This window comes from Sander lucioperca, chromosome 1 (assembly GCF_008315115.2).
Source record: "Sander lucioperca isolate FBNREF2018 chromosome 1, SLUC_FBN_1.2, whole genome shotgun sequence".
Lineage (NCBI taxonomy): Eukaryota > Metazoa > Chordata > Actinopteri > Perciformes > Percidae > Sander > Sander lucioperca.
In genome coordinates this window covers 21,705,978-21,724,608 of record NC_050173.1, presented here as the reverse complement: position 1 = coordinate 21,724,608, position 18,631 = coordinate 21,705,978, and the positions used below count along the sequence as shown (strand labels likewise).

Sequence of the window (18,631 nt, the reverse complement as noted above, 5' to 3'; positions counted from 1 at the left end):
CTGCAAAATTTTTCACAGCCTTAAAGACAGTGTGAACTATTAGCAGCTTGCCAAACCAGTGGGTGCCTCCAATCATGTCAGAGGGAAGCATGACAAGACGTTCCAAAATAACCAATGGGATAATCACAGTTTAAGACTATGCAAGGAGAGTGCTGACGTATATGCTAATACCTTTGCCCAAAGTACCTCTTGGTGACTTCTGTGTATGTGTCTGGTACTTGTCGCTGCAGTCATCGTGAGCAATGGAGACAGCCTTTCATTTATTGTTTTTACTAGAGCACTACTGCACGCTATCAATATCCAAAGAACAGGAAGAGCTGTCCAGTTACTTTACAAATGAAAAAACAAAAAAGACTGCATCATCCAAGTGAGGAGACCACTAACTGTGGGTTATAAACCAGGAGGAAATAACAAATACAACAATAAATAATTTAAAGTAAACATCAATTCTCTCTGTCCAATCCAGTCTAATTGTCCACTTTCTTGAGACCTCAGACTTTGCAGCTTCCTAATGCAGTTCATTTGGACAAACATATCATTGTGAAAGACATCAATAGAACCAAATGGACTAAATGATATGCCAACTTTCCATGTTTGTTTCCTCTTGATGTGTTTGGAACAGCAGTGGCCCTGCTAAAAGGTGACTTCCTCTATGAGGAAATGGAATTTGCAATGCACTCCTGCTTATAGCACACTCTCCCTTTGTACTTGTGAAAATATGTTGTATCTCATCTAGCTAGAACTGCCTACAAGTGATTTTAGGGCAAACAGTCTCATAGTTTACAGTATTCAATAACAGTAACCCAATTGGTGTACAATATTGCTCTGTTTCAATGTAAGACCTTGTTTCAGTATAAGACCTTGTGCTATAGATAACACAACTGTTTTATGCTCCTACATGGTGCTCTTGAACAATTTGTCTTTTTGCTACGGTAAAAAAAGAGATTATCAACAATAAAAGCAAAATGTGAAAGAGAAAAACATTGCATAACCTCCTCCAGGCAGGACAAGTCAGCTTATGTCCATTAGAGAAAAAAGTCGAAGTGCAAGAACAATTTTGTTGTGTCCTTTCCATAAATTGCTAACAATTGATTGTTAGTTAAGTTAATGTATCTAGTCCATACACTAAATAGATTCCTATTGATATCGCACCTCTTTTAAAAGTCCATCTCATTCCATCTATTGTCTACTATCTTTAAATCTTCTCTGTTGAATCTAAAGGTTCTTTCTATATCCACATTTGGTTATCAAGAAGCAATAATGTTTTACATTTTTCTATATACTTTTTCTATTTTCTAATTTGGCAGCAACTACAGGTCTTGAACAGAACCCTGGAAATGTTCTGAGGAACAATATGAAACAATTGCAGCAACATGCACATAAAAAGCAAATGGAACTGCGAAAATAGAGGTAATTCTATTACAATATATTACAAACCCCAATTCCAATAAAGTTGGGACGTTGTGTAAAACGTAAATAAAAACAGAATACAAAGATTTGCAAATCCTTTTCAATCTATACACTACAAAGACAAGATATTTAATGTGTAAACTGATAAACTTTGTTTTTTTGCAAATATTCACTGATTTTGAATTTGATGCCTGCAACATGTTCCAAAAAAGCTGGGACAGGGGCATGTTTACCACTGTGTTACATCACCTTTCCTTTTAACAACTCTCAATAAGCGTTTGTGAACTGAGGATACTAATTGTTAAAGCTTTGTAGGTGGAATTCTTTCCCATTCTTGCTTGATGTATGACTTCAGTTGCTCAACAGTCCGGGTTCTCCATTGTCGTATTTTGCGCTTCACAATGCGGCACACAATTTTAATGGGAGACAGGTCTGGATTAACAGGCAGGCCAGTCTAGTACCCGCACTCTTTTACTACGAAGCCACGCTGTTGTAACACGTGCAGAATGTGGCTTGGTATTGTCTTGCTGAAATAAGCAGGGACGTCCCTGAAAAAGACATTGCTTGGATGGCAGCATATGTTGCTCCAATCTTCCAGCATTAATGGTGCCTTTACAGATGTGCGAGTTACCCATGCCATGGGCACTAACACACCCCCATACCATCACAGATGCTGGCTTTTGAACTTTTCCTCTTAGGCCCAGAGGACATGACGTCCATGACTGCCAAAAACAATTTGAAATGTGGACTCGTCAGAACACAGCCCACTTTTCCACTTTAAGGTCAGTCCATCTCAGATAAGCTCGGGCCCAGAGAAGCCGGCGGGTTTCTGGGTGTTGTTAAAGGCAGTGCCGTGTTAAAGGCACGGGACTCGAATGGTTTAGATCATTTTTATCAGAGAGAGTGTTCAAAGTTAGTTTTGGTGGCTCTACTTCACCCGCAGCATCGCTGACATGTGGAGTTCCTCAGGGTTCTATTTTGGCACCATTCTCTTCTCCCTGTATTTGCTTCCCCTTGGTTCCATCTTAAAGAAGCATAACATCAGCTTCCATTTCTATGCAGATGACTCACAGATCTACTTGCCTATAAAAGGTAAGGGTGATAATTCCCTAAAAAGACTGCTCGATTGTTTTTCTGACATAAAAGCCTGGATGGCTTTCTACATTTTAATGAAAGTAAAACCAAAGTCATGATATTTAGACCCAGTAGTGCTCTTGGTGCCTCCCAACTGGACCTGGGTCCTCTGACACCCTATGTCAAGTCCATGGTAACCAACCTTGGTGTTAAAATGGACAGTGAGTTTCAACTAGAGAAGCAGATCAATTCTGTTGTAAAAGCTAGTTTCTTTCAACTCAGGCTGCTTACCAAACTGAAGCCATTTTTATCTTTCACTGATTTTGAGAGGGTTATACATGCTTTTATTACAACTCGCCTGGATTACTGTAATGCTTTATATGTAGGTATTAACCAGGCCTCCCTCTCAAGATTACAAATGGTTCAAAATGCTGCCGCTCGACTCCTTACCGGAACTTGTAAACAAGATCACATTACACCTGTTCTTGCCTCCCTTCACTGGTTACCGGTTTGCTTTAGAATACATTTTAAGATTCTGTTGTTTGTTTTTAAATCTCTTTATGGTCAAGCCCCAGCATATATCGTTGAACTATTAAAGCCGCACGCTCCTCTGAGGTCGTTAAGGTCTGCTGACCAGCTACTCCTTGTTGTCCCTAGAACGCGGCTCAAAAATAGGGGAGATCGAGCGTTCTCAGTCGTGGCCCCAAGGCCACGCCTCTGAATGTCAGATTGGCCCCCAGCCTTCACATTTTTAAATCACGACTTAAACCTCACTTTTATTCATTGGCCTTTAAACCTGCTTGAGAGTTGTATTCTGTATTCTGCATTTTATTTTTCTAGTCTGTTATTTGTTTTAAATGTTTGTTTTGTTACTCGCGTGTTTATAATCATGTCAATGTCCAGCACTTTGGTCAACCTGGTTGTTTTAAATGTGCTTTACAAATAAAGTTGGATTGAATTGGATTGGATTGTTGATATATGGCTTTCGCTTTGCGTGGTAGAGTTTTAACTTGCACTTGTAGCTGTACCGACGAACTGTGTTAACTGACAATGGTTTTCCATAGTGTTCCTGAGTTCCATGTAGTTATATCCTTTACATAATGTCGCTTTTTAATGCAGTGCCACCTGAGGGATCTAAGGTCACAGGCATTCAATGTTGGTTTTTGGCCTTGCCGCTTACGTGCAGAGATTTCTCCATATTCTCTGAATCTTTTGATGATATTATGGACTGTAGATGATGAAATCCTTAAATTCCTTGCAATTGTACATTGAGAAACATTCTTAAACTGTCACAAAGTGGTGAAACTCGCCCCATCCTTGCTTATGAATGACTGAGCCTTTTGGGGATGCTCCTTTTATACCCAATCATGACACTCACCTGTTTTCAATTAACCTGTTCACCAGGTGTTTTTGAGCATTCCTCAACTTTCCCAGTCTTTTGTTGCCCCTGTCCCAGCTTTTTTTGAATGTGTCGCAGGCATCACATTCAAAATGAGTGAATATTTGCAAAAAAAACAATAACGTTTATCAGTTTGAACATTAAATATCTTGTCTTTGTAGTGTATTCAATTTAATATAGGTTGAAAAGGATTTACAAACGTTTTTATTTACGTAAAAACCTAACTTCATTGGAATTGGGGTTTTAAGCATATAAAGACAGTGAATAGACCTAAAAGTTAGAGACAGATTTTGAAATTTGAGTTAAGTTTGATGCAGCTGCCAAATGCCTTAAGGGAGATCTCTTCTTGAACTTTGTGCTTGACACCTTTAATAATTAATACACCTTTTCAACCCTGTGAATCAGCGATAAATTATCACTTTTTTATGGAGGGTTCCCTGATTAACCTTTTGCTAAAGTTGCACACAGTGAGTGGAAGCGTGATGAACTGCCGAGGACCTCTGATGATGAACATATGAATCATCAATACCAGCAGCTCTGCACGTCTTTGCTAAGAACACAAACAAAACCACAACAAAGAAATTCCGGTCATCCGGGGCATTGCCTCTGACTCCAAAATAAACATTACGTTTTGTTACTAGGATCCACTTCTGCATTGAGGGGGAAAAAGCAGACAGTGGGAAAATGAGAGAAGAGTGTGAAGCCTTCTTCTTCTTGACTTTGTGACTCAATTGCTGAAGCCCCAGGTGTTTTCTGTTCTCAAAACATCCAGTCAACTCTCTAGCTGACTTTCAGTCAATCCAAAGCCAAAAAGAGGATTTCTCTTTTAAATGAATGAATACAATTGTTGGTAATGCTTTCTGTGCCTACTCGTACCAGCTAGATAGACCTATAAATAGCTCAACAGCCTGCCATGGAAATAAACAACCGCCTAGCCTCGGATCAGTTACAGAAAAGCAACTTTTTATAGGTCACAAAAACTTCCAGTTGCCTAGGAAACAATGTGGAAGAATAGTGCACTTTTGGAGGCAAAACAGGTAATACTGGTCAGGGCAATTAGAGAGCTCATTTTGTTGAATGGGAGTTATCAGAGAGCTTGCTTAGGGTAATTGACGGGTTTGCTCATTCACTGGCCACGGCTGTTCTGCTAATGCTGCACCTGGGCCAAGGCACCTTGAAGAACTCACAATGGAAAGAATGCTTTGTTTTCTGTAAGGCAGGGGAAGTATCTGGTGGAAATCTGTCAAAGGACAGGACTGGTGGTTTAACAAAAAGCCACTATCTGAATATTTAATTCCATTTCAACTTGGGTAATATTGTTAATCCTGAAGCCAAGCTTAAGTGGAAAGCAATGGATCTGTTTGACTACAATTGTGCCCAGAGTGCTGAGCTTGAAACATGCTTTTCTGCATGTTATGTAACAGCCATAAATGTTCATCCTTTTCTCTGTCTGCTTTAGATTATTTATGCACATCAGAAGCTTTAAAATTTTGTTTTTTTTGGCAAGCAAGAACTTTCAACTGTCTTTCTATTGTTTCTCTCTAGGCCTCTTTGGAAGCCCTTTGTTTCCACACTGCATTTGTTGTGGATACCCGATTACAACTCCACCACATCGGGATTAAACCTTTCCTGTACCTGCTACTAAAATCCTAAAGGCCAACCTACATTCACAGCTGTGACTCTCACAGCTGCCTGGCCCATCCATTGCATGATGACAATGCAATTTACAAAATTACAAGCTAGGTGAAACCCTGCCCTAAAGAAGCCCCAGACTCTGCCTGAATTATTAATCAACTATTGATGAAGGCCTGATAAATGCACTCGGCTTACCATTCCAATGACATTCTTGCCTCCTGCCCTAGGCCACTTCTCTGCCTGCCTATATTTCTGTCAGTTGATACAAAAATTTGGAAGATGTGAAATGTGCTCATTTAAATCACAAAAAGGTAATTGTTTTCAACAATGTATCAGTTTACATATATTAACTGTACTGCTATCTCTCTTGCCTGAGAACTCAAATAAGCACATTTCCATGCCAGCTAATTACAATTTCACACTGTGTGACAGTCCACAATCTTCCCCTCTTCTGTTGGCCAGCCACCAAAGTCTTCTAATGTGCTCACACAAGGGGAATCAACATGCCAACCTGATGGAGGTATACAAACATCAGCAGAGAATTACAGGCAGAATTTGGATTACTTCTCTGCCTTTAGGTATTATTATAAAATACATCAAGTTTTAAGAAACTAAAGAGAACATCATTGTATATGTGAGGAATGCCCAAACAGTGACATGCTCCTTTTTCACTAAGCGGACAAGTCTTTTTTACGAAAACTAAAGCATGAATGAATGCATGTAAACACACCAGGGAATGCATAATACCAAACGTTTTGTGGTGATGCTAATTTAGCAAAATAATCCTCAAAAGACAGTCAAGCACTTTAGCGGCCCTACTGACTGACCTCTGAGCCTGGTCGCCCATATCTCCACCACCATCACCTCTAGCAGCTGCAGAGCACTTAATAAATTGCACCTTTAACAAAAGGAAAAGGTGATGAATTGAAAAATGTTAAGCTCTTTCATGCATTGTTAATGCAGCCTTTCCCTCAAATCGGCCGCTGATAAATAATTAAAATTAATCTCATTATGGGAGTTTTCATTATAGGATAATTTAATTAAATGAAAGCCCAAGGACCTCTGAGGGTCTGGAGCCACTAGGGCCCCATGCCCTACTCCTCTAATGGGTCGAGGACAGGAGAGTGCACTGTTAATGCACAGGAGCCCATACATTATTTAATGGATCCCACTAAGTAAGGACAGATCAATGATAACTTGTCATCTCATCAATGTGTTGAAAGCATTCCAGAGCCTACTGCAGGACAACTCCCAAAACTAGAATAGAAAAATATCTGCACGCGCATACGGAAAGCCCACACACACGCAAGCACATACACATTTACTGTACGCTGAGCAATGTCACTGACTGTCATTTGAGGACGCAGCTATGAATATTCTTTGTTTGTGCATATTGAAATGCAATACCAAATAAAGGATGCCTGTGCATTTTACTGATGGGAAAGAAGCAGAGGGCTAGAGGTTGGAGGATGAAGGGAAACGAGTAAAACTTGATGTCTGCTGCCTACATTACAGTTCAGGTCAAACGTGCTTCAGTGCAAATGGTGAAGGGTACAAGGTGTACATTTGATACCAAACAATAAATGATATCAGAGTCAAATGGGAGCCATTAAAGACCTTCTTGGTGAATGAGAGCAGGGGCTGAAGAGGAAGAGGGTATCTGGGTTTGTCTCGTCTCCAGGAGCACTTAAGCACTCTAATTATCACACAGCAGTGAATATGCACACATCAAGCTCCAATTGAGACGTCTTTGGCTACTATTCCACCACACATGGATCAAGTTCTTGGCTATCCGCACAAGCACCAAAATAAATCGTCGCTTAAAGTTCTAAATACAATAATATATAAAATGTACATATCCATGATAGATACACACTACAATGTGTATCTACTGGATTAAGAAAGGTAACAAATTCTCAAAAGCTGCATTATGTTTAACCCCCTTCAATATGCCACACTATGTTATTACTCAGACTTTATTGTTATTGCCAGACGTCTACAAATTAAATGAATGCAATTATTATGCGTAAAAAAACATTGTGGGAAGTGTGTAATAATGAAGAACATATGTGACAGACTTCCATTAGAACGTACAAAATCTCTCATTATGTATATGCACGCCAGGCCTGCATTTCAAAGAGGAAATCTTTAACATAAACATTAGCATTTTGTGAAAACAACTGAGTAATTAGTTTAGGGCATAATAAGCTGGGGTAGGCACACAATGAAAGAAAGCATTCTGGCTTTAAAATGAATAAAAATTGATTGTGTCCCAATAAAAAACGAATTGGCGGAGTGTTAACTGGATTCCACATAAACGTCTGTAGCAGTCCCTGGCCGCTTTATTGTGTGCTAATGCAATAGAGAACACTTAGCAATAAATGCTCCTCTCTGATGAGCTCACAGAGGCTTTCCAAGATGGCCTGATGAAATTGTAAAAATTAGATTTGAGCTAGCTGCTAATGACTCCTAAAACAAAGGAAAATCTCTAAATAGAATTAGCCTGCCCTCTTCTTCTCTAAATACATCATATGTAAATTACTGTCATTCGGAGAAATATGCTTGCCTGGAAGGTAAAGCCTTCATTAGAGATCTCAGTAGGTTTGGGACTTGAACAAGAACTCCTCCAGGACATTTAAAAAGTTTGAGTACTGACGGTAAAGGTATTGTTCACTCATGGCAGCAGATCAGAGATATGACTAAGACATGAATTTTTCATCATTTTAGTCAAACCAGATGGATTTTGTTCCAAAGCTGAAGTGCTATGAGAAACAAATACTGTATGTGTAAAAATGTCATTGTTTTAATCCATATTTGTATTTAATTTGAAGTCCAATTGTGCTCAATAAAGTGGCATTTGGCAGGCAGTTTGCCCATTATGTGTATAACATGTTTATGTTAAGCTTTTAACAGGTAATTTTTGCTTTCTGTGTTATGTTAGAAACATTATTTATATTTCATTTGCACAACTATTTTCTTAATTATAATAAACTTAATGCCTTATCCAATCATAAAATACTTAATGACTAGTCAGTGAAATTAGTTGTCTGACTTGCAGCAAGTAAGTTGTACGATTTACGATTTACAATTCAAACATTCTAGTCAGAAATATACTAGCATTAAACAATATAATTTAGTAGGAGACAAATAATTTACTTTATATGTCAGTCTAACTCTGTTATTCAGATTACGCCAAGATAAACAATACAACTTTGTCAAATAAAGGTTCACTAAACAATTCTTACCACCAATTATTTGCCCTTCTAGAGAAGCCTCCACTTAAGCACACAATGGTCATTCACATTACCCTCTACTGTTTGCATAGGTCAAGAAAAACAGACATGTATGACAACTTTGCAGGAATTACACACCAATTAAACAGGATAAGTAGTGTTTGCAGGAGCTGCTCAACTGTTTCCTAATACAAACAGAGGGCCTGCCAGTTGCCTAGCTTCAGGACACAGCCCTTGTGTGTTCCTACCAGGTAGGTAATTCACTTATCTGGGCATTGTTCTCCATTCATCCCTGTTGAATCACATGGCTTTGCCATGAGATTTGCCCAGCTTTAGGTAAAACCTCCACCAAATATAAGCACAGACCTCACAGGGTTTCCCAAAATAAAACCATGCAGAATGTTTAGTGACCCTAAATGTCACTAATAGTAGTAGAAATAGCTTAAAGAAATGCATTTTCCACACCATGCATCACTACATACAGTAAGTGCATGTTAAGCACTAAGGGACTGTCAACAATGTTTTATCTTAATCTAATTGTGAGTAAAAGCAGAATATCTGTAGATTCATTATGCACACAGAACGTTAGTTGGACACGGCTGCAACAGAGACTGGGTCTGCATGGTAGTGAAGTTTGAGAGTTTTCAGAGGGGGACAGGAGGATCACATATGGAGCAACAGCCAGACTGCAGCTGTGGGGTATTTCCACTGTCCATAAGCACCTACCTATTAATGGGCTTAAAGAAACTCATAATAACTCAAATCTGTCAAACGGTTAGTGTACATTTATTAACTCTTAGATGCAACAATTTCTTATCAAACCAAAGGAAAGCATATAATTTACATTTGATTTCCCGTTTTCTTGCTTCCACATACAGCATAAGGTAGTAGTATAAGGTAGTGTTATAGTAACAACTGAGCTATGGATGAAGGGTATGGGACAGAAACCAAGGCAAGAGTAAATTCTTAATTAATATATTCCCAAACTAACACCCTTGTTTGAAATTATACAGAAAAGTAATTCATTTTGTGTCAAATATAACAGTTTTCATAATTTATGATATGTACCACCGGTATCACATTTGATGTATCTACATAGTTAATCGGCCCTGATGTTCTTGAAGGAGTCAAGCAGCAGATTACAGTAATTGAAAGTCCATACTGCGACGGAAATAACTGTTCTCACACACGGGCTAGACCCACTGGTGCCTTTTGCTGTCTGTTGGCGAGAACTAAATATATTTTCTGCATTCTGAATGGCATTCCACTCTAACGCATACGTGCCAGTAGTTAACAGTGTATAAGAATAAATGTCTTTCTCAGCCAAGCCTTGAGACATGTCAAAGATGGGTGCATGCATAAAAAGTGATTTGTTTGTTTGTAGAAATATATATTAAGTATAAAAGATATATATTAAGTATAAAAGCAGGTGTAAAAACGTATTCATGTCAGTATCTTAATTTTGTCTTTCCATTTTTATCAGATCACATTAGTAACAAGTCAGATAAACTCACGCTTATATATGTTGACAGAGTAATAACACTTCTGGCAGTGCAACAGGGCCTAATGTCTAAGGATCTTAACAGTGAGCCAGAATTATGTCACTCTGACCACCTGTTCCCTTTGAAAAACGTCACTGGCCTTAAGTAGTTCCGGCACACATCCAAAATGTGAACTTCTGAACTGGAGTGCTTACTTTCTCATTTGTGTAGAAGCAGGAGGCGGCAGTATGTAGCAACAGCCACTCTAATTTCGTGGTGGTAGAGGAAAGGTTTACATAAGGGATGTGCTGTTCTGTGCCCGTCACTCAACCTGCCTGTGATTGGCAAACACAAGATTGAGGCTGATGCTGTTTCATGTCACCTAAAGGCTAATGAGAGATTAAACATCAGTAGCAGAAATGCTAAATATTGTTCCAGTAGTCCAGCAAGGAGTTCACACTTGCATCTGTGGAAATAGCATAGAGAACATTTCCTTATTGAGTGAATGGAAATAGCACTCATAGTTAGAACTTATTCAATTATTGTCTTATACAAAGCATCTGTACAAATTAAAAAAAAAAAAAAAAAACAGGAATGATAATTGTTCTAACAAATGCTCACACATGATCTATCAAAAATAGAAAAGGCAATCATCCCATGAAAGACAGGCTTCATATATTAATTATTGCTCATGTATTAGTTTTGACAGAGGGTCACAGAAATAATAGCTGAGCTCAACAAAACTAATCCTTTCTCTGTCAAGGGAAAAAAAACAAAATAAATGTTATGCTGCTCACATCGTCTGTCTTCAAGAGCAAGTTGCATTGCAGGTGTAGCACAAGTATACTGTTTATTTCTTTTGGATTGGAGCTCTAAAATAGTTAGTAGCAATAGTCACACAGCAGTGAATAAGTAATAGTGCAAGCAGTGGTGGACCACACACATCTGTTAGTGGTGTGTGGTGCTGCTTACATCATTGGAGTCTATGCCAATTAGCCTTTCTCCCTATTTGCAGGGTGTTTGTCATGAATGAACAACACACATAAAAATAGATGGATGGATGCCTCCACACCCATGTAGCAGTGCGCTTGCTCTGACTGGCAACAAAAGACTAAACATAACAATTGTCTATAAGATATGAATAATAATAGACCATTTATTTAACGTCATGACTTATTTGTCATGAAAAAGATATACATTTAAATTAAATGTAGTGTATGGCCACAAACACAAATAAGAGGTGAAAAGGTGCTCCACAGGATGTTTTCTATTAAATGAAAGAGGCTTGCTGAGGAAACCAGCCCAGTATTAGTCCATCCTGGGGAGCAAGGCAACCACCATTCATACTATGGTGGCCTTGAGGATTTCAGCTCACACTAAGGCCTATGTGCTGACAGTGGGGATACTGGTGGTCAGAGTTATTCTAGGGGTCCTGCCACTCAGCCCAGTTGCTGACCTGTACAAGAGGCTGATAAGCCACAGACACAGAACACCAGTCTGCACACTGTAAACTACAGCAAAACCTGAAGTAATGTTTCAATCTGTGGGCGACACAACAGGCAGGCAGGCAGGCAGGAGAGGGCACTGTTTTTCTTCACTGTTACACACAGTATAGTACAGTACAATGATAAAAGCAGTATCTAATAAATGGTATAGAAATAAACTTAAGTATTAAGAAGATCTTGCGGAGTATAAAATATTATATAAAAAGAAGATAATCTAGCACATGGACTTTTATTATAGTGTGGGTAATCATACTCTAATTACCAAGATCACTGGCAAATTTCATTTTAGGATAACATACTGTACAAATATATCTAAAATGTTAAATACTAGATTAAGTCCAACGATTATAATACACCTATGAATGTATGAATTTGTGTGTTATGAAGGCCTGTGCTGTGTGTCCTGTTGTAGTAAAAAGAAGTAGCCACATGCCCCGCTCCATTTGCTCCATGTGTTAAGGTGTCTATCATGTGTGAAACGAGCTATTTTTCTTCAGCCGTGCCTTTTTGACTCTGATGACATCATGCTGAGAGAGTGGGTGCTAGGGGAACTTTCCCCACTCTTACTTTAATACACCTATTTAAGAACAGCAGCCTTTCACACCAAGTTCAGCAGGAAGAAGTAGTAAAAATGAAATGGGCAAGACCTACAGTATTTCATAATTAATAGGTAGCAGTGAGAGGAGAGCGGTCCACGCTGACGTAAAAAGATCAACAACGTATAAAAGTGATCATTCATTCTCCAGAAAATTACGGATGAAAAACCCAGTGCCATATGTTATTCCTTACACAAGAACAAAATCATAACAAATTTAAAATATGCGTCAAGCTTTTTATAATCTTTGATTGCTTTGCTTTATTTGGAAGTCCTACATAGCTGCTACTCTGCTTGCCTATACGATCTAATTTGTTACTGAGGTGGTCCCAAGCTCATACCAGGTCACCACCTGCAAGCAGTACTGTAAATTACTCGGTGGGCCTAATTGCCCATGTCCGCTATATTACTATAAACCACTAGTGCTGTGCTAACTCTATTGTCAGGTACTTAATCAAGGCCACCAGATTTATTTCCCTGCACTAACTCGGGGGACAAGCACAAGCAAAGGCCTGAGTAATTGGATCTTTTTTGTATCTAAAATTAACCACCTATTCTTAGTGAGAGCTAGGGTTTGGAAATGATAACAATAATGATATCAACCAATACCATATGAGACCTTGCCTTTCATACTGGGAGTTGCATAATGCATAATAGACCCAGATGTTGCTCGAACTGACCTTACCTGGGGGGGTATGGTGCCATTATGCCAATCAAACAGTAGAACACTTGATCAGTCACAGGCCTAAAGCCGACTGGAGGAACTCAATTATTCAGTCTCTTACCTCACACATACACAGCAGTAGCAGCAGGCGTTAAGGTGAGCCCAATCCCTCCTGCATGGACCTAACAAAGGAAATGACAATGGAGAGAAATTAATAACCTGTAACGCACATTTTAAAAAGGTGAACCTTCCACATGCTTTCAATCAAAATCACTGTAATTCACATTTTCAGCATTTTTCACACTTGACTTTAGAAGGAAGACATGGAGACTGATTGATGAATTAATTCTGTAAAAAGACGCATTCCTGGACAGGAAGTGAGAAACGACAAGGAAAAGACACTTGCCAAACAAAATAAAAACAACTCTTACAAGTTAGTATAGATATATTTTGTTCAGGAACAACCTTAACAGTTGTACAGCATGGATGTGCTGTACCAAAGTGAAACATTCAACATGCAATAATTTAATTTTAATATGTTTCCCATTCAATTTCTTTAATTAAGAGACTGTATATAGTACTCTGTAATATAACTCCTTTTTGTCAATGCTGTAGGCGAAGCAGTGCGGAGTGAGAGAAGAGTGAGCACTGAGCATGCAAAGGGAATGTGGTCTGTGTAAGGATGTCAGAAGCGTAATGGCCAGCTGAGTCATAGGTTATAAAAAGCTGTCATTAGGGATTTCTGTCCTCAGCAGCTCATCACACAGGACCTGTGAATTATTTATTACGCTGGAAGCTCAAGTGCCCCGTTACTCAAGACCGCCTGGTTTCCTGCACTTCCCTTTCCTCGGGCTTGTTTAATAAAAGCATAGCATTTAGTTGTTGTAATTAAAGTATCTAAGAGGATCCAACATATTAAAAATGAATTATTTTTTATTAATGTAAGTACTGTGGTGATTCTTTAAATATTGGATATGACAAATTATATACCAACAGTGCATGCATCTAATGAGGCCTTTTATACAATGGAAGTGTACAATCAGTATAGTGTATTTTCTTTGCCCGCAGTACAAATGATCGCCTAATTAGCACTTAAGAGTGCATTAATGAAAGACATTTTTATTATATGGCTGAATTTTCCAAGAGCCAAGCCAAATAGCAACAATTTGAAAACTCTCTAAACATGCAGTTTTTTTTCCTTTGGCATTTATTGCCTTTATTGATAGGACAGATTAAGTCAGGGAAGTGGGAGAGAGAGGAGGAGGACATGCAGCAAAGGGCCACAGGTCAGAACTGAAACTGCAGCCGCTACGAGTAGGACCGAGCCTCTATACATGGGGCGCACGCTCAACCAGGTGAGCAAACCAGGCGCCCCACAATTTGGACACTCTTAAGAATACATGTTAGCGTGAATGATGTTGTGACAACAAATATGTTCTGAAAGAACTAAAGATCGCCCTAAATCAGTTTCACTTCATTTTCCCCCTCAGTTTTTGATAGCAAAGTCGATGCAAATCAGCTCAGGCATTTTTCCTCACTTTGTTTTGTTCTCAGTATACGAAAATGGTTAAAAATCCCATGGGTCAGTGAAAATGATCCCTCCACTCCAGTCGCCTGCTCTAAGTCAGCCAAAACATTCCAGACATCAAAAGGCTGCTTTTGCCTACCAGGGCCATTTCAGTGTCCCAACCTCCATTGCCCAGGAGGACTTGGTTATTTGGATAAATTCATTTCTGGAGTCTGCCTGAGTTGCAAAAACAACCTCCTGCCTGACAGCAAATTAGTCTAACTAAAAAACGCATAAGGTCAAAGGAAACACCCCTTTTCTTTAAAAAAAAAATTGATTTTCTGTCAACTGACTGTTCTGCTGTGTCTATGTCTTTATATATCCTTGAAAAGTTCAATAAGAGAACAGAAAATATCACTGAATACATCTGTAAACCTTTATGCTGGCAGGTGAAGACTTTCAATAGGCAACATCAGCACGCAGGCTGTAAAACACACATGCTGTGTACAGTACACAGCTGACAGGCTGTATACCATAAAACAGGCTGGTGTAAAAGTTTAACAACTGTCAGTGGTATTGAAGAAATGATATAAAATTGAAATCTCTTGAAGACTTAAACATTAATAAAAGAGAAAAAATAAAACTGAGAGCAACGACTGTGAAAATGCGGGAGGAAAATGGTTACGGAGGGAAAATTATGCAAACAGATGAAGACAATCCAGAATTAATGGTCCGCAACATTTTCGGGCACTCAAAGAGCTGTCCAAGGACACCATAGGGGAGACTGCATGGCCCCAGTAATTGGAGGAGCATGTAACTTCAAAAGTGAGGAGAACAGACTGGAGAACTTTCCTCTGAAGTCAAGTCTTAAAGTAAACGTGAAGCACATGTACAGTACAGTAGGGAATCTGGTACATGTGTGAATAAAACTTGTTCTGTTCATTGCTGCAGACATGATACATTGCAGTATCCCTGCTGTGCTACCACACTTTTTTTTTTAAACAGAATTAATTCTAAACGTGAATCATTAGACCACAGCTGTTCCATCTCAGGTCAGTGACTGAAACTACAAAATGCAGCAAAAAGAAACTGGGTCAAAACAAAACAAGATATTCCACAGTGTCAATAAAGATGTCCGTAAAATATATCATTCAGAGGATGTGAGATCACCCTAAGACAAGAAAAAGCTTTAAAATGTAATGAACATCAGTCACAATAGATGGGTCATTTGGATGATATTTCTGCAAGGCAATCCAAGCACAGTAAAGTGAAACTGTGGCCTTGTCAGGTGAAAATGTAATCACGATATGAGTATTATTAGTAGTATGACTGAAAAGATAACTCAATCAACTAGTCAATTGAATGACATGAATTGTTTCCCAGTAATTCTTCAAGCAAAAATACCAACATTTACTAGTTCTGGCTTTTCAAATGTGAGAATTTGCTGCTTTTCCTTTGTCCTATGTCAGTCGTTACCACACTTTCTCAGCAGGACCCACTCCCTTTTGTAGATAAAAATATTTTTCAATTCATTTCTCGTGAGAGAAAAGTGCACAACAATCTTTCAACTTTCAACGAGACACAATGTGACTCAACTGGGAGATTGGCAAATGAATCAGGCTCCTTGGATCAAATTGTGGACACCACTACGTATTTTCTTGCCTTTGTTTTGGTAGTTGTGGTGTTTGAATCATCATCTGCCCTACATTTACCTGGCAGCCATTTCACAAACTTGTCCATGCTTTACTAGCAGTGCAGCACAACCATGCCCCCTTTATAACTCCAGGCCCCCCCTAGGGGACACACCCCCCCAGTTTGGGAACCACTGTCCTATGTGATCATAAACTGAATTTCTTTGAGTGCTGGTCTGTTAAAACAAACAAGCAATGTGAGGATGCCACCTTGGGCTTTAGTGAACTGTGATGGACATTTCTCACCACTTTCAGACTTCTTTTTTTTTAAACGATTAATTGATAAATAATCGGTAGATGAATCGTCAGTGAAAATAGTCGTGAGTTGCAGCCCTAATTAGTAGAACTTTGCAGATAATCCTGCCCCTTGATCACATGTTGCATGTCTGTACACAGCAATATAAAATATAAAAAAAGAATTCTGCTTATGGATCATAAAAAGCAGTCTGATTACCAACATGAAGAGTCTGTTAACCTGTGATATCTAAGATTACATTAAAAACATGGAGACTGGATGAGACAGACAGACAAATCAAACATCATCCATGTACCCTGTTCCACTTTTCTACCATTGTGATTACTGCACCACATGGTTCGTGCAACCATGGACCCATGCATGACCTCTAGTCAGAAGTGAGCCACTACTCAGCACTGACCTCATCATAACATTTAACCAGGTGCATAAATATGGCAGCTTCTTGAATTGACATTTAGACACTGAAGGACTACTGATATTTGACAACTTGGTTCGGTGAGACTAAGAAAAACATCCAATCAGGGAACCACCATCTTTACACAGTTGATGCTTATTCAGTATTGCTGCACTGGTAGAAGGCCTGCGTCTGCAACCTAGACTGTAATCATGATGGCATAACTTTGACATAACCTACACTTCTGTCTTGATGATGTGCTTTGGCTATAAATCATGGAAATGAGTCCAAGTCAGAAGAAAATGAAGACAAACTGTATCATATCGGAATGGGAAAAGCAGAGGGGAACACAATCTTTCCAAGGTCCTTTGGTCTGAGGGAAGAACACCATGCATGCTTGAGTCAATCCAACATACACTAACTGAGGAGAAAATGTCCATTTTTAACCTGCTATCCATCACTGTCAAGTGTGGTGCACAGTGAAAAGGGAAACAATTAGACAGAAAAATGACTGCAGCCTGGGGCAGAATGAATGAGAGTAAAACATAGGTACAACTGCTGTTAACTTAAGGCAAATGATATTTTGATAAATGTCCTGTATGCAACTTGAACTACCTGCATCATCCTATTTCTGGGAATGAAAGGACGTTAGTCCTCCAGTATATGCTATAAAGGTAACATGTCAGACAACACGTTACAAAATACTGCATAATGCAAGTACACTCATTGGTCTACTGTATGGTAAACAAAGGCTTGTTTTTATGGAACAGCAATTGAATTATGTAGCATGAAACTTTGAAACAGTGTTGATTACTTTTTGAGGAATGTCAATTATTTTAAGCCAATGCATGGACTGCACCATGATTTACACGGTAAACACTTAAAATAAATAAAAAATAAGGCTTTACAAACTAAACTACAATAAAAATATAAAAACGAACTAACTAAAATAAATAAATTAACTTACAGTTACGTTTTTAGTCCTATGAAAGCATTAATTTACCCAGCTTTAATTTATCAGTGCGGACCTGATCCCTCTGCCACAGCTAATACAAGAGCTATGATTCATAGTGCTGCTAGCTGTCTTACTCACAGCTGTCCCCGCCCATATTGGAAATAGCTCAATACCACGCTGTCAATTCACAACACATGGCAAACAAATTGGCAACAATTGTTAACTGACACGAAACAGCTAACAGAGAAATAACAGAAAAGTAGACAAAACGCAGTTGCAGTCGTCTCATTTCTACCTACCTTTACTGTTTTACTGTCCCCACATGCAACAAGTCCATAACCATGGATTTTACGTCTTCTGACCCGTCAGCGCGCTGCCTCTTTTCCTGCTGACTGGAAATGTGTCCGTTACAAGCAAAAACGTGAGGGTGAGGGGAGGAAACCCGCATAAAATCTCATTAATGTCCAACATAAAAGCTAAAAAGTTTTCAATGGCAGCGGAGTCGGAAGGTTACAGCGTATTGACAAGATAGAGCCGCGTCTGTGCGCGCGCTGGCCACTGGTATCAAATGTAGTCAGGCACGAGGAAAACACACACACACACACACACACACACACACACACGGATCACATTTTGTCTTCATTTGTTTTCACTTGTCAATAAGATATCATTTGATACAATTTTTAAACTCAACTAATGTGGTTAGTTTAGACAAAATTGCCATTTGTTTTAGAACAATTTAAGATATATTAAAACCTTAATTGTGTAGACTACATTAATTAGTCATTAAAGTTCCACTAACAAGGCTTTGAGTTTGCCCAAATATTAAAAA

The 18,631-nt window shown here is 38.9% G+C and overlaps 1 protein-coding gene across 15 annotated transcripts in view; it reads right to left on the bottom strand.

Moving 5' to 3' along the window:
* eya1 (EYA transcriptional coactivator and phosphatase 1) overlaps positions 1-18,374 on the bottom strand; it is a 64,774-nt gene extending 46,400 nt beyond the window's left edge. For 6 of the 15 annotated variants that reach the window (XM_031282146.2, XM_031282144.2, XM_036000378.1 and 3 more), the window contains exons 1-2: positions 18,099-18,373; positions 13,118-13,178 (exon numbers count right to left, since the gene is read on the bottom strand). The gene's annotated coding sequence lies outside the window, so the exon portion shown is untranslated. Of the gene's footprint in view, positions 1-13,117; positions 13,179-17,811; positions 17,896-18,098 lie in introns of those variants that run through there. The other 9 variants (XM_031282139.2, XM_031282145.2, XM_031282148.2 and 6 more) reach the window with 4 other exon arrangements.
* Between the last annotated feature and the right edge of the window lie 257 nt (positions 18,375-18,631).